Below are 23,525 nucleotides of genomic sequence, written 5' to 3'. Positions count from 1 at the left end.
TATTAAGTGGGCTCTACCTAGAGTGAGACAGATGGGAAATTTGGTTTGTTTGTTGTAATTATTGAGCTGATGAGTCATATATATTGCTTGAAAGAAGGCAAGATTTTAACATGATGGAGAGTCTCAGATATCACTGACTTTAATCTGTTGGGAAAAGATTGAGACCTGCAAGTAAAAGTACAGCTGCTCAGGAAACACTATTAAAACCTGCAGGCATCCTCTGTTCTGTTACAGAAAACAATCCATACAAGATAATTCATGAAGTAACTTCAGGTTGCTTTGCTTTCTTACCTAAACCTAAGTTGTACAAGACAGGAGCGTCATTTCTGAGACCATCCTAGAGCTATAGGCGAGGTACAGCTGTGGGCAGCTTTGTGATACCCCCAGAATTAAAACAGATTTGTGAGTTTGAATGGGACAAATGCATGTGGTGGTGATGCTTGTGATATTTTTCTTATTAAGAAAGAGAGAAATTTTAAAGTTATTTGTGGTGAAGTATGCAAAATACTGCAATTTTGTTCTAGAATCCCTAGATAAAAACTTTGTGTCTTGCTGTGTCCTTTTTCAGAGTAAGAGCCAAGCTCACCTCGACTCTGAGAGAGACTGGCAAAAAATTAAGGTCGGATGATTTCATATTGGCTAATGTTCTCACATGCAAAAGGATGATCTTCTACTGTTTAAAAAATTAATTTTGATAATAGCAATGATTCCTTTCAACAGTTGTAGAGGTGGTAGCATTTGAAAAAACTTGAATGTTGAAAAAATTATAAAGAATTTTTTTTCACCTCTTTTGTTGTTTGTCCATGCTTTTATGCCATAATTAATTGTTTAAATGCCGACTATTTGGTTATGGTGATATTTATAACCCAGATAATTTATTATTTTTGGTAACAATTGTTTTTTCTAATTGGTTTTTTTAATTGGTTTGTCTAGTTCTGTTTCTTTTAACTTGGTAATGGCTGGGAGAAGCTCAGCCCATTGTCAAAAGCAGAGGCAGAGAAAGAGCAGTTTCTGAGAACTGCTGCCTTTGATGTTCATATTCCATATTCCAAGAAGAGCACATGAAGACTATACCTTTGTGCTTTCATTAACTTACAATAACCAACATAAGGTTCAGTATGCTGGCAAGGAAAATGTAATTTATTTTACTCTCTCAGAGAAAGACTTTCAATGTATGATGTGTTATGGTTACTGGATAAGAGGATCAGGGGTTGGTGTGATTTATATATACTCTCACTAACATTTTGTCATTTTTTTGCCATATATGGGAACTGTGAGGATAAAGAGGGAAGATTTGAAAACTAAAGAATATACTTTTGATCTCCTGGGAAACGTGCTTTCAGATAAAAGGCTCTTTGCTGCCCCTTTTTACCAACACAAGTAAGACTGGCAAAAATGACTGCACCAGAGAAGATGGATGGATCTGCCGGTTGCAAACATTTCATCTAGAGATGATAGATTGTGCTAGCCTTGGTTCTCTGTGAAACAGCAGGGTAATGTGCTTTTTACTTTCCTTTTTAGTTAGAGCTGGTGCTTGAGGCAAAAGCCAGCTCTTGCTGTGAGCATAGCAATGGTGTCAGAGGTCTGACAAGAAGCCAACAGCTCCCATGTTGCTCTGAGACTGCTGTGGGAGAGGGTGGGCAGGAGAGCTCTGTCAGAATGCTGACCTGTTGTCATCTCATTGCAAAAGTTCTATATCTTCTTGGGGATGTCTCACGGGCAGCTCCTTACACCACAGCCAACAAACTACAACTCCCTCCTCAACCAGCTAACCCACTCTTTCATAGCACTCATCCTCACTGGACACAGATGTGGCCTGTTAAGGGCAGGCCTGTTCCTAATCTTTAGTAATTAGTACAGCTGCAACTCCTCAGGGGTAAGATTATCTTCTGCACTATCTTTATTTCTTACATTCTATCTCCCCACACTGACCAGCCTGGCCTTTGGCTCTCTCCTCTTCAAGGTGTGGTGCAAAGGTTTGGCAGAAGGAATGCATAGTGCCAGTAAGCACAGGAAGGCATCAGTTTTCTCCACTCCTGGTAAGTCTAAAATGAATTTTTTAAGCCTCAAAGGTCTTTACTACACTGCTGTTGTTTTAATGATGAGCATAGTCCCATTGGTAAGAAGCCTTTGTGGAAAAATAGAAGAGCTTGGTTCCTTCATCTTTTTGGCCATAAAATCAAGGGGAAATTGCAACAGGCTGTTGAATCCCAGCTAAAATTTTTCCACTGGGATCTGTTCCAATGGAGAACACATGACAATTTGCAACCAGATAGGATGTGTCTCAAGTCTGTCCAGCTTGAACTTGGATAACTCAGGAAAGGAAAAAAAGACCCACAATGTTACAAATGCAACAACAAGTTATGGGCTTCAAATTGCAGAAGTCCTTGTGCAAAGAAACTATAGGTACAATGGAACTGAATTCAATAAAGACAAGCTATAGTATAGGTTGTGCCTGGAGCGGGACTCCACAGCTCCACACAGCTTTATTAACAAGGAAGAGAGCACAGCCAAGACTTTTTTAATGAATGTCTGATGCCACAGAAGAACAGTGAGGAGCATTGCTCAGAGCATTGCTCATATGAAAGCTTGCACTTCTGCCTCTCCCTTTCCTAAACGCCATAGTAACTAGGGACAGAGACATATATTGTTTTATTGTAAAGGAAATTGAAACAGGCTCTGGCTTGGAGGAAATCAAAAAGACTGCCTTGCCCTTGCTTGTGTTTGTGGATTCAAGGGTCTCTCTAAGGTAAAAGGCACTTTGGGGGAAACCTGTACAATTCTCTTCCTTTTCCTGAGCAATGCAGTGGGTTGTGCTGGACACAAATCTGGAGTTTGCTTAGAGCAAAGGAGGCTTGCACCATGGGGTGCTTCAGATATGGGAACCCACCTCATCCTCTCATCTCCCCACACCACCACAGGATCAAAGCTTGCCCTTAAAAAAAGCCTGTAATATGGCTGTGGTTGCTGACATTTCTGCTTTTGCTATTTATGTCTGGCATTCATTCCCTTGGGCTGAAAGGCTGAGAGGTACAATCTGTGTTTTGACAGGCTTTTTTTTCATTTCTCATTGAAGTGATCTTGGAAATGGGCTTCTTCATTGCATTGTTTTATGGACTAGTGAGATGGTTCTGTTTTGTGTTGTGGTGATTGTATTTCTTCCTACACTGTTATTAGGACTGCATTTTGGATTTATTCACACAGCACGCATTTGTCATTGGTTTTCAGCAACATAAATATATGGTGACAAGAATGAGGTCCTTTGGTGTGGAGGAGGTGATGACTTACAGTAATGATTTCATCTTTAACAGTCTGGGCTAAAGGGGCAAGTCTTTACCAGAGTAAGTGAATAAATGTGATGTATAAATGGAGCAATGAAAACATGCTCACCTTTCTTCAGCAGGCTTTAACCTTTCAGGACCAGTTTATCATACGCTGATGTAAGGCTGATCCATCAGAATCTACTGTCTTCAGCACCAGAAAAGAGATACTGGTCACATGTGGCTGCTGACCTTGTCAGCTCTCTCACGGGTTAAATGTGAGCTAAAGAATGATATATTTCTCTCTGCCCTTAGAAGCCAAATGGGTACATTATGACTTTAATATTTTTTTCTAACATTTCTGAATGTGGATAAAAGCTTGAAACTTTGGCCTCTGTGTACACAAGAGATATGAAATTACAAAGGCATAAAACAAGACCCACAAGTATTTAATTTAAACTCTTCTTTGTCTATTTGGGGAAGGGGAATTGATGTGGGACAGTTTTCAGTATTTGAGGTTGACAACACTGCATTTTACAGATCCCTGGAGTGTTCCTTTTACCTGTCTTAGCTGAGCACTAAAATAACTGGTGTGGATAATTATTATAGAAGCAGAACTGGACAGTTAATATGTTGCTGCTTCGAGCTCTTTGCAACTCAAGTAGGCATTACTGCATAGGTTATATTTGACTCACATTTTGAAGGTTACCTTCACGTTCTATGAGCACTAGAGACCTTTCCTCCCCAGCTTTTGTTTTATAAAAGACTAAAAAAACCCCAAAACACTCAGGAACTTCAAATTAGAAATGAGAGTTTTGGGTTTGTTTTTTTTTCCTTCATGAAGAAATCCTATTCCTGTAAGGAAAATGATCCCAATATAGATCAAACCTGGTATCCTACAGAACAAAAGCAGGTAGCATGCCAATAGAGGCTGGTTTCTTCAGTCAAGCTGTCAGTAGCTAAAATGTTATGGACTAATGACATTGCATCCTCTCCTTTGACATGCTGTGGAATAACAGAAAGACATTTAACAGCAGCCTTTCAGCCTGCAGAATATACACTTCACATCCTGCATTCTGGCTCTCTTTTCTGGTGCTCACGTTTCAAGGTGATAAGGGCTTTTTCAACATCTGTAGGAGGCAAGATGAAGGGAGGGGTGGGTGTTTTAGCAGCAGGGTGTACTGCTGCCTCAAGTTCCATGATCTTTGGGTCATGGCTCTGATGAGCAAGATCAGCTTTATTGCTGGGCTGAGGATTGCACTGGCTGTTATCTGTGGGGATCTTGGGAAAGCCACTTAGAAAGTGTTGCAATGCAGAAAAAGCTGGAGTTGATTATTTGCATCCAGCTGGCAAGGGGTTAAAAGAGCTATTTGTGTTTGCTGCTGCTCTTGTACTTACTCCATTAGAGTGAAGTCAGTCCCAAGGATCACAATCACCTGTGCTATTGCTACTTGCTTGTTCTGTGACAAAAAGAACCACCAGAAAAACTCTTTTGCCAACACAGCTCAGTCTGTACACTGGGATTTTACTGATAAAGTTCTACATCAGGGCAAAATAATGCCTGTGAGGGGCTCCAGTACTGCAGGACAGTATCACAACCTGCAGAAGAGAAGTGTATGAACTTAGAGCAGGGACAGAAGTATCCCCCACATGCCAATGAGGCCCAGTCATGTGCAGAAGGTCTAGTAATTGACTGCTTTAATTTGAAATCAGCAGTTATGGACTACTATGTGTGTCAACACGAGAACTGGTTGAGCATTCCCACAAACATATTTCTGAGAGGAAATGACGTGGGTCATGTGTATTGGAAACAGAACTCAGAGCATCTTTTGAAACGTTTGCAGGTTTATTTATCTAAAGGCAAACAAAATAGATCAGGAAATATCTGAGCTCTTCCGTGTCTCTTTCTACTTGTTAAAGGATAGGAATAACAATAACCTCAGGGAAATCTGAAATGCAGATATTAAAAATAATAAGCACTGTTTCAAATGTCTGAAGGATTTTTCAGAGTGTTTTCCTGGCTGGGTTGTTCTTTCCTTTCCTGAGCTGGCTGGAGCACAGTGCCTGTTGGGCAGACTCCATCCCTTCCAGGCAGCCGTGCTGTGAACACTTTGGGTTTGTCACCCCAAGCCCACAGCAGTGACACTTCAATCCTCTGTGCTTCCCTGTGTGTTGCAGTGCTGATGTAGGGCACTCATCTTCCCTGCAAACCAGCCACCCAAGGGCCTCCCTCCCAAGCCCACCTGCAGCTCAGGGAAGGCTGGGTTATGCACATCCTTCTTTCTTGCTGTCCACACAGGAGCAAAGAGCCTCAGGATGCAGGGAGCTTGGGCTCTGCTTCATCCTGTGAATCCACATCCTCTCAATTGCTCTTCACATCTGGACCCAACCAGAGCTTGCACACAACTCTGAGGTGATACCTGCACCGTAAAGGGCAGAAGGTGCTTGTGCTACAGATGTGAAGTTGACAAGAGCCAGGACAGAATTAAAGATTTTTGGGTTGGGTTTTTTTCCCATTAAAGTTCAAAGCTTGGCTTTGAACTCTGAAATAATTGGTGCTGCTGTATGAAAAGGGCTTTTGCACAGAGTGATTCTCTGGAGTAGGAATTCGTCTCCAACATCACATACTGTGTTTACTTTGACCATTGTTACTGGCTGTCCTAATCACTGCTTCTAAGAGGTGCCAGCCAAGGCCTTGCCCAGGATTTTTCCAAGAGTTATCACAGGTGAAGGGCCCAAGCAATTGTGTGTTTTAAAATAGCGTCAGTGTGGAGGAGAGCATCAACCCCATCTCCTGTATTCAGTTCTTCACCAGCTGGGGGAATTAACAGTATGTTTTATGTTGAATGTTGAGGGATCAAGTGTGGCTGAAAGCCATGACCTCTCTAGCTTTCTGTTTTTCAAAGGCTCATTCTTTTCCCTGATGTCATTAGTGTTGCTATGGAGTTTCACAGTGCTCCACTTGGAAGCTGTTCATGCAGTTGCTTACAGATGCACTTAAATGACTGAATGAAATGTATACAAACTTTTATTGAGATGCTCTCTGCTTAATTGATTGTCTTCAGTCTGCTTGGTTAGACATAACCATTGGGGAAGGCTCAGTCTCTGTCATTTGAGTTACAATCAGAGCTGGCATTACAAATCAGACCAAATGTAGGCCCCAAGAGCTTTGGCTTAAAATCCCCCAACAAAAGGCAAAACCCTCTTGGTCTGAAGATTTGGCATGTGATGGACACTGGAGTGATGGAGAAGGGAACTTGTAATTCAGTCAGTGTCAGAACGTGCTAGTGTTGAATTTTTTTGTTTCTGTGTCAGGTTTGAGAAGAGGGAAGATCACTATTCCCTTCCCCTGACTGCTCCACAGGTGCTTGGGGCACTTCACTTTGGTTCAACAAGTTACAATGCAGTAGGTTACCTGTGAATGTTTACTTAGCTCACAGAAATACAAGCCAGTTTAAGCCGCAGTAAGAGATGTTACAATAGTTGTCTTAGGTTAAAAGCATGCTCAGAGGTAGCTACTAGGTCTCAGCTGGTACCCAGTGGTTTCTGGTTTATGAATCTGAACTTTGGCCTTCCTCTACAGTTCTGTTGAGATCAGTCTCTGCTGAAGAGATTTGCCAGCTATGCTAACAAAGTCCTTGTGTAGACCCATCTTTTACAGAAGGAAAAGTGCATTTGCTGTTAAAGTTCACCAGTTCTGTTGAGTGAAATAAGCCAGACCAGCAAAAAGACTTTGAAATTCTGTACTCTTGGGCTTTGTCTGCCAAAGAAATGTCAGTAATATCTAATTTATTTACTTATACCAGCAAGGGCTCATACTGGAGGGTTAGCCTTATTTTCCTTTAGATTCTTATAATTGTTCCACTTGACATTGAACCTGTGAATGAAAAACTGGGGAGATGGGGACATTCACAGAGGGTGTCCTGCCATCCATATTTCAGCAAATTAATTATCCTTCTCTACTAAGTTAAGTGATTCCATTGATTTTAAGAGGGTTTCTCACCTGAAGAAATCTTCATCAAATTCAAACCTAAAACTGTACTACCACAGAGAGAAATCAGAGCTTGGGCTCAGGCTTGGCTACTTTGAAGGCAAATACCATTCACATGTAGGAATGCTGTGCTATAATGTGGTTTTGTCCATCATATATGCTGATGACAGATCTGAATGCTTAATCAAAATGCTGTAAGAAATAATTCATAATGATATAGATCTGTGAACTTAGATTATTGATCTTTAGGCCATCAAATATTACATATAATTTACTGGGAGATCAGCGCTGTGATCTCTAACTTCAGTACATTCTGTAGTGTGTATTGTGGCTTATGAAGCCTAGAACAAACACTAACTGAGGATCTATTTCTCAGATGTATCATTTTTCTGTTCCCAGTTCCCTCATTACTAGTCTGAGTGCTGCAGAAGCCCTCAAAGATGTCACAAATGCTCTGACATTGATAATTAGCCTGGAGCACATAATGGATTGTAAGGAAAGGCTGTCTGCCTAGATATGGATCCAGCCACATTGCCATGAGGATGGAGCAGCACAACAAAGGCTTTTCAGAAATCTTTGTAGTGTTCTTGTGCTACAGAGGCTATACACCTTATCCAGTGAGGCAAAGTCTGCTTTTGCTCACACCCAGGTGCCTTGGCCACCCTGACATGAAGCTGGATTGTAAAGCCAGCATGTGTTCAGAGAGGTGAGAGCTGAACACATCCAAGGAAGCAGCAGCTTTGCAGCCTGGGGTGTACCAGGCCTTCTAAAAGCACTGCTGAAGATTTCTGGTGTTGTTAATAGGCACAGGTAAGGCTGTGGATGCTCTCTGTACCCATCTGCTGTGATGCTGTGCTGTATTTTCTCTGGACTCATGTTTGCCCCTGTTCTCAGCCCTCTCCAGTGAGATGCAGTTACTGTATTTACTGCTCAGAAGTTTAGAAAAGCTTGTCACAAATTCTGGCTCCACATGCTGCAGCTCAGGTAGAAGAGAAGACTAAAGCCTGGCATCACACCCTGCTCTGCCTTTTACTCTGATGGTGGTGAACATTGAGGCATTCCTGCCATGTGAATTATACTTTATGTGTTTAAAATGCAAATATATATATATATTTATGACTAAGCAATAATGTTAAGTATACATTTATTAATTTAATAGACTATAAGATGGTGCACTTGTAATAGGACTGGCTTACTTAATCACTAGCCTTAACTTGAAATTTAAAGCTAATTCAAAAGATGTGGCAACCAGTCTGAAAAGGAAGAACATGTTTCCATGCACTCTGCTTTTTCCTACATTAACAAATGTGCTTGTGATTGGTTTCAGAATGGGAAAACAGAACTGGAGAAGGAAAAGAAATTTCCTAGTGTGGACTGCCAGTGTTAGCACACAGGGACATGCCTGTCTGCTCAAGGCACCACACACAGGGAGGACTTGTATCAGCTCATTTCATCAGCATTATTGCATATTCCATGCTGTGAGTCTGAAATGTAAGGAGCAATATGAAATTGTGGGACTGCTGAGATTTCCTGGGGACAGTTTTTTCATTATGTTTATGACCCATGTCATTTCTAGTTGGTCTGGTGGTTATGTGAGCACTGCCTTCTCCTCTTCGGTGGTTCCAAAGTCTGTCTGACTGCATTGCTGGAAAGTTGGGTTAGTGAGAGGTGCAGGGGAAACACAAGTGGCTTGTGTGGATTCCTGGTGCTTGTTTCAGAAGTATCCTTTCAAAAGTAACCCAAGATGAACACACATCTTTAAATCTCATCTCCATCCTAAACTGCGGAAGATCTGCAGTTGGTTTGGGTTCCTAATTGCAATGGTAGCAGTATTCTGAAAATTACCTCTTGTCATGGTCCACAGAGGCAGTGAAGGCTATCTATATTTCTCTCATTAACTCTCTTTTGCTTTCTTCTCGTTCCCTTTATGTTTTAAATTAAGTAGTCATCTGGCTTTTGGGCAGCTGAAACAAAGGATTCCCCATGCTGGTTAAACAAAAAGTCCTTTCATAGTCACAGTATAAAAGAGCTGAGAAGAAGTGGGTCACAGCTAGGGATGCATAACCCCTGGAACTCCCAACCCTCAGTGAAACTCACTCCGAGTTTCCCAGCCTGAGCAGTGAAATGTGTGGATCTCTGTTTGCCCTTTTGTTTGATGTCCTCTTCATTTCCTGTTTGTTAAGTGGTCTGAAAGTAAAACAGCCAGCCAACCAACCAAGGGAAAAAAAACCCCTTTCATAACTACAAGCGGGGCCCAGCTGTGTAAGCTGGGCTGCACAGACCCTGCCAGGACTGCCAGAAGGGCCGGGGTGCCGGGGATCCTTCGCTCTGCGGGTGCTCAGCCCCTGCAGAGGAACTGCTCTGCTTCCCCTCAGTGTCTGCCCTCTTTTGAAAGCACCTCTAGCAAGGCACTCGGATTCATTACCTCCCGAGCACAGTCCCTTTTTCATGTGAGTGTCTATCAGACTAATGCTGCTGGGGTAAGAGAGGGCACTGGGAGCACACATGGCAGTGTCACATCAGTCATCTGGGCAAGTGCAACGGCAGCAGTCAAAGGAAAAGGGCTTTGGGGAAAGATTTCCCAAAGCACCTTTTGATCTTAGTACTGAAGGTAAATGACCTGCAGGGACATGACCTGACTGCAGTCACAGCATGACTTGCAGTGGGTGTGTTACAGTAATAATAAATTGCAGAGTATGTCAGTAGTGACCTGTGAATGACACAAAACCAACCCAAAACTTCCTCACCTTGCCTGCTGCTACAGGAATACAGGTGTTCCTTCAAAAGCATTTGCTTTGCTTGAGAGGAGAGAGAAAAATGTAGGAAAGGAAACTCGAGCAAGAGGAATCTAAACGCAAGCTGTAACACATATAAAAGTTAGACTACATAAAACTAGGTCTCTACAGACAAGGGGTAGGTAAATATCCCTCAAGCACCCCAAGCTCAAGTGAAAATGGTAGTGTTTAATTCCGAATAAAATCTATTACTGTCTGAACCTGGAGTGTATTGACAAAGGCTTCAGTCTTTTCAACAGACTCAATAGCACTTAGTGAAGAGGGGGGAAAAAACCCAGACATCTCTGTGCATTCAAACTTTTTTCAAAGAAAGCAGCAGGAGAAATTCAGTGAATTGATCTTTCTCAGCATAACTTTATGAAGGGCAGCATGGGTAAGGAAAAATATGCTTTTCTTTCTAAAAGAAAAATGTCACCTTCTCACCTACCATTCATAATCTCCTAAGTACTTGATTGCTGTGTCTATAGATAGAGGGTTTGAACACACAGAATCATTTTCAGACTGATCCTCTTCGGTGACTTCTACAAAGCCACTTCATTTTTTGCTTCCCCTTTGCCATCTGCAGACAGCTTTCTGGCAGAAAATGCTATTTAAGAGCTATTTTGTGCATCTCCTCACAGAAGCTGCTCCAGGCAGCAGACAGGGTGTTGTCACTCCCTGACCTCAGCTCGGCAGGGGCAGGGTGAGGCTGGAGCTGGGGCACAGGCAGTGTCCCAGGGGTGGGTGGAGGGTGCTCTGTGCTGCACACTTGCTCCCAGGATGTCCCAGCACGGGGACACGCTGAGGAGTGTGAAGCAGGCACTGACAAAATGAGCCAGCATCTCTCCTCCTGGCCCAGCTTCCCTCAGCCCTGCTGGGATGTGTTTCCCTGTGCTGGCCATGCCAGGGATTGCTGGGGTGGCCAGGTCAGAGAGCTGCCTTTGGAGGGTGGCTGATGCCACTGGAGTGAGATGAGGGCCCTGAACCCCACCTCCAACCCAGCATGGGCTCCCCACATCCTCGTGGAGAGCCTGCTGGGTGCTGTGGCTCTGGGTGCAGCTGGGGGCTCTGAGGGGCAAGCTGTCTGTGCAGCTGTGACAGCCCTGCAGGCACCTCAGTGGCCTCTATCTCCACCCAAATGTCCATGCTGGAGAGCACGTCAGCCCTGTGCTGTGCAGGGCAGGGAGCTGCCCCTGGAGCCAGCCCTGCAGTACAGGGAGAGTCATACAGCAATATCCCTGCTTTGCTTCTCCCAGGCTCCCATCCCACGTCACTCAGGGACTTATGGCATTTCTGCTGTTCCCTCTGTGTGCAGTGACCTAGGGCTAGGAATAAGCAGCCATAGAATCCTGATACCACTGGATATGAAAACTGGTAAAAATACAGAGACTTGATCTTGTGACTCAGCCCCTGGATTGCACCTTCTCGTTCCTTAATTCCTATAGGAAACCAACATAATAACAGTGGAAGGTTACTTGTCCATTATTCCTCCCAAAGCTTTCTTTCTGCTTAAAAATATGTTGTTAACTCCCTCATTTTGTTCTTGCATTCTCACTCTTAGAAGTGTCTATGAGCTCTTGGGCAAGGTATATTTTTTCTAGTAAGTACTAGAAATCTGTTTGCACTGTGAACTTCCGCACATTTTTCTCAGAATCCTTCAAAACAGCCTGACTCTAGTATTGAATCTTTGGGGTCTTCCTTGGCTTCCTTTCTCTCCTCATATTTTATTTAAAATTCTTAATTCTAGGAAATCCAGATGAGATTAAATCTTTCAGCTCTAATATCCTAGATGCAAATCTTATTAAATTCCAAGCCCCAAACCAAGCAACACTCTAAACTGGGAATAAAACTGAAATGAAGGCAATCAATCACTTTCAAGTCAGTTCAGCAGCTCATACAGATGCATTCTCTCTGGTCTCATCACATTCATATTAATGGACAAATTTGCCTCTTGCATTACATTCCATACATTACACTCTGTAATTAGAAGCTAATTGGAAGCAGTAGGCAGCATGCCAATATTTGTAGCATTCAGATATCATTCAGACCTTCCATATTTGAGGAAAAACTTGATTATTTCTCAGAGACATTTCCAGCTATGTCTACAAAAAAACCATGCTTTTGCAATCTCCTTCCTCTAGACTTCTAGATTTTGGGAAGCTGAACTACTTGCATGTGCAATGCTAAGGGATTATATTTGTAATTAAAATAAATCCTTAAGGGTCACAGATCTATCCACCAAAGGTGATTGTTAGGCCTGCCAGCTGCCCCTGGCTAATCTCAGAATTAAGAAACTGCAAAAGTGTGATTGTCCTAGCCTTGAGGAAAGGCTTAAGAGTGGTGCTTGGAAAATGCAGCATGGAAGAAAGCACAGCCATGCACACTTCAAGCCAAGGCTGCCTGTGACTGACTGCAGGTACAGGAACAGTGCCCAGTTCACAGGTTGTAGTGAAGACCTAACATCTGACTGGGGAAGCTGAATGTGGCATTTTGTAAAAGTGAGAAGCTCATCCCTTCAGAGGAATTCACAAGAGCAGCTGATGGAGAATGGTTGCCACACATTAAACACCCCCAGGTAGCTGTTCCCAGCTAACTATGCCCTCAGTTATGTTTTTAGAGGGCTTTTGAATAGCAAGGATTCTCCCTGTAAAGACAAGCCTTATCCCAAAATAGCAATCCATTCTCTCCAGGCATGGCCTGTTTTATATTCTTGGCTCCAGTTACGAGACAGTGTCTGCAGAACAAAGCTTGGAGCCCTTCACTGGGGTAGAACATTTGAAAATTTGTTCACCTGTCTGTAAAAATCTGCTTGTGCAGTGGCACCTTGTCCAGGAGCAGGTGCAGCTTGTTCAGTCCCTGGTTATGAATTCAGTATCTTTGAGCTCTGCTCCCATTTAACACACTTTTCCTGATTTCATCCTCTTGTTTGCTGTGTGTGACTGCACCTTTGCTGCCCAAAGGCTTTGTGGCTGTGTCTCCCTGCTGTGATTCAGAAGTAACTGCTAATTTCCTGTGTGGGTCTCTCACTTTTTGTTCCCAAGTTATTGTTTCCACTTCTCATGGGAGTCATTGAAACTCTGTATAGAGGAGAAAAAATTATGATGACTTCTAGCTGCAAGTTTTTTCCAAATAGCTTCCCAGGTTACAATGCATGAAAATTTTTGAATCTGTAGAGGTTTTTGTAAAAACAAGCTGTCTGAATATTTGTGACTGGCAGCCATTACCATGCCAGAAATCAGTCTACCCAATTCACCTTTGTTGTCTGCGAATAAGGATGCTCTCTTTAGCCAGGTTCCAAATAGATTCATGACAATGGAGGAAAAGCTAGAGAAAAATATATATTCTAGCAAGCAAGTCAACCTTCCTCTTTTGGAATCCCAAGGCAGTAGAAAGAAAGGAAAAGGAGAAACTCACTTAGAACTCTTCCAGAAGCAGTCAAGGATTGTCACTTTTTCTTTTCAGATATCAGATTACATTTATTGGTTTAGTAAACTTTAAGCATTAGAGAAAACAAAAGTCTAGATTTTGTCATAAGATCAGTAGTTCAAATAGCCCAATTTTGCTCCTGACATCTGACTCTTAATTTTCTCCCTTCTTATGTCCAGCTAAGAAAAGTTGCCAAAGTTTATTGGCCAAATTGGCTCGTTTAACCAAAAGTGAATATCTCACCCACACACTAAACCATTAGGATTTTCTCTAATGTAGTAGATGTCAGCTATAACAAGTCCCTATTAATAATTAATTGAATTCCTATTGGGACTGCCTGAACAATTTTCTTTGCTTCTTGTCAAGCACCAGCACAGTGCAGTAGCCTAATTTAGTCTGACTGCATCATGGGCAAGTCCATCCATCCTGTGTGGTGTGACCACCCTTTCACCATTTTCTCTGTGCCATGGTTTGAAGCCTTTAAAGAAGGGCTCATAAATGCAGATTTGTGATGTTGTCTTAAGATTGTGGGGGCTTAAAACCATTAGGGTGGCAAGACACACATGTGTGCTCTGGCTAGTTGAGAGTGTTTTAAATCTCTGATGCCCTTGCTCTGGTAGCACAGAGTGCCACAGCCCTTGTGCTTCCTCTGGGGCTCAGGGGGGTTGTTCCAGGGGGTCAGGGTCTGTGGTGTCTCCTCTGGCCTTGCTCCTTGAATGCTCAGGCCAGGATAAGTGGTGTTTCTGAGCTGTGCTGTGCTCCCCTCTCAGCCCTGCTCGGTGGGTAATGGTGTGGGCAGTCACACATGTCCTTGTCACCGACCCCAGCTGGCAGGGCGGCGCTTTTGGGGCAGGTTGTGGTGAAAGGCAGTGAGACCAGATGCCTCTGTTCTATCCATGAGTCTGGAAGCTTTGTGGTTTCCCATGCAGATTGAGATGGTGTATTTGGGGCAAGCAGAGCCCTGCTCCCTGGCTGCCTCCTGCCACCCCAGGTTGCTCCAGGATCCTGTGCATGGCTGCTGTCCAAGCTGGGGGCCAGGCAAGCTTGGGCTGACAGCACTACTGGCAACAACCAAGGCATTCTGAGTCTTAGACTTAGCTGGAGGGGTTTTATCAACATAAACATGGCAAATCCTAACAGAGTCCAGCATTTGGCCCTGCTAAAACAATAATGTGTTAAGCTGGTCGAGTAAGTGGACTACTCACAGTCAATCAGTGTGGGAATTTTGATATGACTCATTTCTTACACTTGCTCTTAGTTACAGCTCTAGTAAGTCTCAGCTGTATTAAAAAGACCTAAATTAGTTTCAAAAGGAGCAGAGGAGGAAAGCATTTCATTCTCTGATCAGCCCTCAGTTTCTAACCACTATTTTCATTGTTCAGATATGCCGGAAATAATATTCTGCAAAAAAGAATACAAAAAATTACAGAGGGTCATTAGTATTCTTTAGTTTATTTGTTATATGTCACTAATGTGAAGCGAGGTTTATTTATTTGTTTGGGTTCCAAAGGACAAATGTCATTTGTTTTGCCTGAAGGCTTTAGTTTGGTGAAGTTATTTTCCTGGTTCCAGCCCTGTTCTTTCCAGGACATGTGTCCTGCTATTTGAACTATCCCTTGAGCTGAATAGACTTAGCTGAGTTGGAGTTTGTGTCCTGACCTGCACCCAAAGTTGCATGAGATTGTTTTAAAAACAAAGCCTTGAGGATTTGAGCATCTTTTGTCTCCCTGAAGAGATATGAAATACATAAAATCTCTGAATCTATATACTTATTCCTCAACCTGAATAGGTTTTGCCTTTTTATCCTGCTGGGATAGAAAATTTGTACTCTCTCAGGATTTCCTGGCTCATGAGGAATCTCAGCTTCTGCAAAGCCCATAAGTAGCTGCACATCAACAATTATCTGAAATTCTGTGGAACAGGAGTGCTGGAGCAGTGAGGACATGAGGATGGGGCTGACAGGGCTCACACAGACCTGCCTTGCTGACAAGAACTGCTAATTTCTCTGAGATAACCTTGAAGTACCTTAAGGGAATGTCCCTTCAGGTGAGAGCATCCACCAAACTTACCTCCTTTTGCCTAGATTGGACCATAAATGTCACCTTTATAGAACCACAGAAAAAAAAAATCACCTAGTTCCACACCCCCTGCCATAGGCAGGGAGGCCATTCCCTAGCTCAGGTTGATCAGAGCCCCATTTGACCTGTCTTAGAACACTTCCAGGGATGGGGCATCCAAAACTTCTCTGGGCAGCCTGTTCCAGTGCCTCACCAGCCTCACAGTAAAGAAATTCTTCCTAACCTCTATCTAAACCTGTCTTCTTCCACTTTAAAACCATTGTCTCTTGTCATGTCACAATCTGCCCATATGATGAGTCCCTCTCTCACCTTTTCATAAGCCCCTTTTATATGGTACATTTAAAAACCTGTACTGTGTCCATTTTTTGCCACCCTATGTATCTTTGTAATGTGTAAGTGATTTTAGGAATCACTTGCTTCAAGTCCTCAAACTTTGCTGTGTAGCTGCAGAGTGCTAAGGTTTTATCACAGTTTGTTTCCCCTGTGTGAAGGAATTGTGCATCTGAATCCAACATTTGACTTCAGAGCTCTGCTATGCTGTTACTGTGATGCCTTTGTAGTTTCAGCTAGATATTGCTTCTCAGATTTTGAAATCCCTGCTCAAATTTTGTGGGTCTTGAATGGAGACACAGGTTTGAAACATGAAGTTGAATTCTAGTTCTCACCCTGACTTCCAGGGTGAGCAGTGTTTTGTTGCTGTGCAAGGCTGAGGAATCCTGGTGAAAGGCACTACAGAAGTTGACTCTCACCTCTAGTGGGGATGACTGGAGGACCAGTTAAGCTGCTTCCTTTTCCTCAGTGAGAATCAACTACTCCAGGTATTAATTATTCAAAGCTGATATTTCTGCACTATTTAGGAAGAATCTGGTGGCCCAAATGGCTCCAAGAATAGCTTCCCTTTGTTATTTTTTAATGTGAATGTTTTAGTTTGCTTCATCCAGGGATGTTCTTGCTAAAGCTATATACATCACCCTGCTGAAAGCACATGAAGCATTAAACATCTTAGCCCAATGTTTTTACCCGAATGTTAAAGGCTCAACAGACAGCAATTTCTAAGGTCAAAGTATTTCTATCTATGTGTATCTAAAGAAATACAGGTACAGGATTGTGAGATTTTAATGCTGTTTTTGTAAGCAAGTGGCCTGCAAGCTGCCTAATCCATCGGTTGCATGTTGAATACAAGCCTTTCTGCCAGCAGGAGAGACTGCAACTGCTGCAGGCTTGTCTTGGGTTACAACGAGGACTTGAAGGAAATGGTTCCTAAAATCACTTACACGTTATAAAGACACATGGGATGACAAGAAAAATGGACACAGTGCAGGTGTTTTAATGTACCATATAAAAGGGCCTTATAAAAAGGAGGGAGCGGCTGTGAGAAGTTTCAATTTTACTTTCAGTGAAAGTCTGTTAGACTTTCACACAACCAAATGAACTCACTGCCAGATACATATTGACTGAAACAGCATGAAGATATTTCCTGCCCTTGAAGCTTAAACCTTCTGCCTAAATCTAAACTAATAGGTGAAGAATTTAGGAATATTATAATAAAGCCATAAGTAGCTACCAAATATACTTCAGCTTCCAGTCCTGTGTCTTTCCTGGCCCTCCCACCCAGGGAAAAGAGTTTTTCTGTGTATGTTGTTTCCCCTTAGGCTGGCAGGGAGGTACTGGTGCTGCCAGTGGGTTCAGCAGACCATAGAAGAGATGAAAGATATGGCTCCACAGGTCACTGAGGATCCTGTGGTGAAGGTGTTTGTGCCTCTCACCCTCTCTCCCATCTCCACCTGCTCCTCTCCATGTCTCTCACTGCTTTGCCTCAGGCTCCTTTGGTGCTCACTGGACCCACGTAGAAACTGATTTAATGACTGACTGAAAGCCTCACTGGTTTTATGCTGTGAGAAATTCTGTTGGCTGCTGAAGCTGGCACCTGGCAGATGTCAGCAAGAGGGTGGGCTGTGCAGCTGTGAGCTGTGCAGGAGAAAGGAGAAATGCAGAGAAGAGGGACAGACTTCTGTCTCAGCTTGCCCAAACACTGCTGCCTGTGAAACTGCAAGCACAGTCTGAGCAGAAAGGCTGATCCAGGACAGAGCCTTGGATCCTGGAGGGTTTGGTGGTGATGGATCTAAATCCTACAGGTCACAAAGATAACAAATGCTGCATGCTATCACAAATCAACCTCCAGTGTCTAGGGTCACTTGTTTCTCTGTAGATGAATTAAAAGTGGAAGGTAGTCTCTTCAAGATGTTTTTAGGACTTGATAATGAGCTATCAACTGTTGCTTGATTGCAGTCCCACACATCAGAAGTTGTATTTACATTTTAGAAGAGAGGACAACCTTTCCCTGTGTGATATTTGATATATTAGAATATACACCATACTAAGTTTTTGGCTTTCCCATGCAAATCATTGGGCTGGCTGATTTTGTCTGCCCACATCTGCAGGTCAGGATAATTGCATTTAGATTATGCATGTTGATTTATTTTATGTTATGTGAATACAGAAGTGTTGGGAGGATATAATTTAATGACTTAGGACAGTGTCCACCCTGCTCCAAGTTTATATGTGAACCTGAAAAGTTCTGTATAAGATCTGTTTTATGGGAAGATATAAAATGTGAAGATTTGCTAAAATTATACCCAAAAAAGCCACACATCTAGTTTATATTTCCAAGTATCATGGCTAAAGTTATATTTCTGAGGGGATGAAATTTGCTCACCAATGTTCTTTCCCTTCCAATGAGTGAGACATCAGCCTCTATCTAAGCAGCAGTCTTTGTGGCGTCAGAGGGAATTTTGCCTGCTTTAGAGGATCTTTGCAGAAGCTCTTCATCCCATTTTTGAATGCTACAGCTTTCCAAGACTGTGTTAGGATTCTGATACACTCACTGCTGTCTTTCACAGCCATGACTTCCTGAAATGTCTTTCTCCAAGTCTTCAGTAGCTGTCTGTAGAGAGAAATGGACTGACAGAGAGTGGAGAAAAAAAAAAGAAAAGAGAGAGAGAGAGAGAAAGAACTTTACCATTGTGGGGTTTCGGTCGTTCTTTTCACTTTTTTTTTCCAAATATGATAAAATGGGTTCTGATTTCTCCTCCCTGAAGGACCTAATGGCTGAAAACCCAGAGCAGGGAGAAACCTGGAAAGGTTTGTGGGGCCCCTGTTTGCTTTTTGTAAAGTACTAAAATCTTACTGGCAAAAGAATGAATTTAACCTTACAGGAACTCAGCAGTGCTTTTGGCACTGTCTTCCCTGAGGTCTTTTGGTTACCAAATAAATCAGTGCACACAACAGCAAAAGAGCAAAGTGAAACCCAATCCCCTGTGCTGATCAGCCTGAGCCCCGCAGTCACGTCCGCCAGGGCTGCGAGCAGATAAGGCATGGTTACTGGATAGCCCCACCACAATGTGCTCTCGTTAGCTGGGAATGATTCATGAGCCCTGAGAGGACTTTTCCAACTCTTTACAGTAGCTAAACCCATGCCTGAAGTACACGTGAACCCTGGACTCATCTGAAAAAGCATCTTCCTAGTTCCACGCCCTGTGACCCTTCTTGCTACAATTGCATTCATTATTTTCACTCTTTCTCAGTGCTGGTGTGCTCAACAGGAGGATACTGGGTGGGTAGGAACACACCCCTAGGGAATTGCCCCCTCCCCAATTCCCTAGACCCCTCTTCCAAGTTTGCAGCCCAGGATTCCTTTCTAAATCCTGCTTTCTGAAAATTCCATGGAGTAGTGTTGAACCAGGGAGCCCAACACTCTTCCTGCTGAGCTGCTCATCATCCTGCTGCCCCAAAAGCCTTGCAAAATAGTAAAAAAACCCAAAAAATTAAAATCAAAAGGGTACGTTTTACAGATCAATAGAATAATTTAATATTTGTAATTGCAAATAGGTACAAAACACCAAGACTCCTTAGGAAACTCCCAATAATTAACTGGCCTACATTTCCAGACTTAAAAATTGTATATGGATTCTGATTTTTGAAGACATTGTGAGTTGCAAGTTACTAAAGCTATAAAGCACTTTGCAAGGTTTAATAGATATGTGTAGTTAGCCCAGGAAATAGGAATACTGTAATAAAAAGACCTTGAAAACCTATTAGTATAACCATAGGTCCCAACCTACATTCTACAATAAGCCACAATTCAGATGGGACTTCTTCTACAATGCTGGCATGTCAATAAGGAGATAAAGACTTATATAAGTATTTTTCCTTTAATATGGGAACTTCCAGAAGCGAGCAGTAACTTGAATCTGTTGTTGCCTGAACTACAAAGCCAGCTTATTTGAGAAAAACCTGTTGAAGAATTGTTCATTTCTGGAGGTGGATGGAATATAAATGTATGGGTAAAGTTTGTAATATTTGTCTTTTGCTAAAACATACCAAATGTTTGGTTCTCTCACCTGATACAGTGATAGACTGAGGGCATTCTTCTCACAGAGCCAGAAAACTGAGGAAGGTAAAATGAGTCTGAACATTGCCAAGGACTTTATAAGAATGTGACAATAACTGAGATGGGGGAATACATGTAAATACTGTTTGACAAAAAGGAAAATATTACCAATGTTTCTGTGTTGGAAAAACTCACTGGTAAAAACAGGAACTTTAGTGAGACATTGTGAAAAGCAAACATGGAATTAGGGAAGGAATTATCAAGTTGCAGCAGTAAAATTGGGAAAGTGAAAGACAATTTCATAACAATAATCAATTGTGTTTTGCTTTGCAAGGAAGAAAATGGTAATTTGGAGGTTGTGGAATGGTTGGAGAGCTGTTTTCCATTGAATGTATATGACTTTTATGCCCATTGATTTCTCAGCATCCAAAATGCTGCATAGTTATACAAGCTCCTGGACAGATAAATTACGTGCATGAACTGAAGTACTGCTCATTGCCTCTGGAAATCGTGGAGGACATGAATATGTGAGAGGTGCATTTGGCACTGTTCTGTGTAAAAGGAGATCTGTGCTTCCCGGGTTTGTAGTGCAGGATTTCGGCAGATGATCACCCGCAGCTCAGAAGAGCATCGTTAGCTCTCACCTCCTGCCGAGCACCACACGCTGCTTCCCTGCTCCCTCTCTTCATATGTGTGCACCCCCTGTGCCTCCACCCCCTATGCGCTCCCTGTGCCCCCACCCTCTGTGCATCCACCCTCTGTGCACTCCCTGTGCCCCCATCCTCTGTGCATCCACTCCATGTGCATCCATCTCCTCCATCCCCTGTGCATCCATCCCCTGTACATCCATACCCTGTGCATCCACCCTCTGTGCACTCCCTGTGCCTCCACCTCCTGCGCATCCACCCCCTGTGCCCCCATCCTCTGTGCATCCATCCCCTGTGCACTCCCTGTGCCCCCATCCTCTCTGCATCCATCCCCTGTGCATCCACTCCATGTGCCTCCATCCCCTGCGCATCCATCCCATCCATCCCTGTGCCCCCATCCTCTGTGCATCCACCTCCTGTGCACTCCCTGTGCCCCCATCCCCTGTGCCCCCATCCCCTGTGCATCCACTCCATGTGCATCCATCCCATCCATCCCCTGTGCCTCCATCCCCTGTGCATCCATCCCCAGTGCCCCCATCCCCCGTGTCCCCACCCCTGTGCATCCAGGAGGGCAGCGCAGCAGGTCCAGCTGGAGCAGCACACCCCTGTGCAGGTGCCCACAGCTTTCCCTGGAGCCCAGCAGGAGCTGGCCCGGCCCCGGTGTGTGTCCTGCCCGGCGGGGCGGGGGTGTCCGGCTGGCCGGGGCGCTCCGAACCGTGGGGTCGTGTTGACCTCTAGTGGCTGCAGCGGGGACCTTGGGGGGTGCAGCCAGCGGGCTCCGGACCAGGAACCCACACAGACACCTCTCAATGCATCGTTCATTTCTTCTTTAGGCAGCGTAAACTCACATTCTACATTTAATCTGTTGGTGGCTCATGGGGACTCTTTCCCAGAGTATGTTTGTTTTCCACACAAAAGATTGCAGCTCTCTGCTGTAGGGCAGTATGTTACAAAAGCCCTAATAAAAAGCCCTAATCCATATCTTCATGTTCTGCTTACCCTCCAGGAACTTCCTTTCATGATAGCCCACGATGTGCTTGGGCCCTTTCACATTCATGAGGAACAGACTTCTACACTCAGGAGCATCTTGGGAAAGGGCTGCTCAGGAAGGAGAACAGGACGTGCCTGAGCTGAGTTCTCCCCAACCATTGCACTAGAAACAGGAATGTGACAATTTGCAATGCATATTCAGATGTGCACTTATCTTTCAGCCAAGGCCTTGAAATTTTTATTGAGGGAGCACAAATTTCTGACCATCTCACATGCTTCTGTGAAGCAGCTTTTTCTGGAGCATTTTCCCTCTTCAGGAGAAGCCTGTAGTGCTCGCTGGTGTTGCTGATGGTACAGGCAGAACCAAGGGATCACTTGTGATCCTGTGTGGGTCTGACAGCTGTTCTACACAGTGGTGGCCCCCAGGGAGCCAGGAACAGGCCCTGTTCCTGTCACAAAGCAGACATCCAGCCTCACTAAAGTCTGTGAAGGCTGTCAGAGGGTGGCAACGTTTATCCCAAACCTTATCTCATAATTTAGCTGTAATTGAATCCATCCCTGAGAGCCTCAGTTTGGAAAATGAGAAATGGTCTGTCTCTTACATCTCTAACCAAAAGTGGGCATAAATAATTGATAATAGATCAAATTTGCTGAATTGTATAAAGGAAGTAATCTGTTTTCTTGCCAGCTGTTATGCTGAATAACCAAGGGGTTTTAGTGGAGACAGATGACAATGTTTAACATCAGTCACTTCATGCACATTGTTCTTATCATTGTTTGTAATTTGAAAACTGTGCTGGGGGCTAGAGGAGATTAACAATATGAAAGTGAGTACTAGGGAAAACAATATAGCTCTCTGAAATGGAAGAAAAACAGAATAATGTGTCTGGCACATCACAGTAGCCCCGAGGAAGTTTCAGAGCTTCTCCTCCAGCTGGGAACCTGCCACTTCTTGTGCAGGGTCTGGCAGGGCCTCCAGGGCTGCTGTGCTCTGGTGCATTCCTCACCCACATCCCTCTTGTACAGAAACTGCAGTGCCAGCATCTTTGTTCTTTTGTAGAGAAGGTGGCTCTTCACTGGCCTCCAGATGTTTACACCTGCAAAATAGCTGAACTAGAGATGGTCTGCCTGGTAACTTGTATTCTTTTCAGTTATGCCTCTTGGCTTAAATAAAAGATTACCTCTTCTCACACCTGAAAAGAGTGAGGTGTAGAAGATCATGACTGCTTGGACAGGGAGATGAGTGTGACACAAATTAATGTCAATGAAGTGTGGAGGCTGTGTCCTCTCTTCTTGTCAGCCTTTTACTGCAATTAGAAGCTATTTTGTAACGTAACTTGCTTTCCATGTGTAGTTTGGGGGCTCATGATCTTGAGATGATAGGAATCAAACATTTTCCATGGGCATTATTTGCTTTGATTGGATCTCATTTGCAAATTAATAACCTACACTTAGTTTTTCTGATCTTAATCTCACCTGACTCATTCTTAGGCAAAGAGCTGTTAGTTTTGGGCTTCTATTTATTGTAGTCAATATCACAGCAGTGTCTTCTGCTTTCACCTTATGATCCAAAACATCAGCTCAGCAGGTGAAATTCCAGCTCCTAAAAACAATGGTAAGAGTCCCTTTTGCATGAGATGATTGCATTTCAGCCTTTGGCTTTAACAGCTGCTATAAAACATTTTATGATACATTAACCTTTCCAGCTCTGTCATTAGACCTCTGAATAGGAGACTCAAGTATGTTTGCTAATTGATAAGCAGACTCTTAAAAGTGCTCAACTGTTAAGAGTGAATTTATAAAGCAAATACAAGAAGGTGATGGCATCCAGCTGAAAAGCACATCTTAAGGATGCAGCTGGTTTTGTTTAAACAGGAGGCGTGCAACTATTGTTGTTCCATCATCAATGATGTGGTGCTCCTGCTGCCTTCTGCTGTAAAGAGTTTTGCTCTAATAAATGTCAGAGTTT

The 23,525-nt window shown here is 43.3% G+C and overlaps 1 long non-coding RNA gene across 2 annotated transcripts; it reads left to right on the top strand.

Moving 5' to 3' along the window:
• Positions 1-1,921: 1,921 nt before the first annotated feature.
• Positions 1,922-21,719, top strand: LOC135278501 (uncharacterized). Of its 2 annotated transcripts, none has more exons than XR_010345993.1 (3): positions 1,922-2,039; positions 2,664-2,749; positions 21,573-21,719. It is a non-coding gene; the product is annotated as an uncharacterized LOC135278501 (long non-coding RNA). The 2 variants fall into 2 exon arrangements; XR_010345994.1 differs by lacking the exon at positions 21,573-21,719 and adding an exon at positions 3,404-3,954.
• Positions 21,720-23,525: the final 1,806 nt, after the last annotated feature.

The sequence above is a fragment of the Passer domesticus genome, chromosome 11, assembly GCF_036417665.1.
Source record: "Passer domesticus isolate bPasDom1 chromosome 11, bPasDom1.hap1, whole genome shotgun sequence".
NCBI classification, from domain to species: Eukaryota; Metazoa; Chordata; class Aves; order Passeriformes; family Passeridae; genus Passer; species Passer domesticus.
The sequence above is the reverse complement of the archived record's forward strand: the minus strand, read 5'-3'. Positions and strand labels throughout refer to the sequence as shown.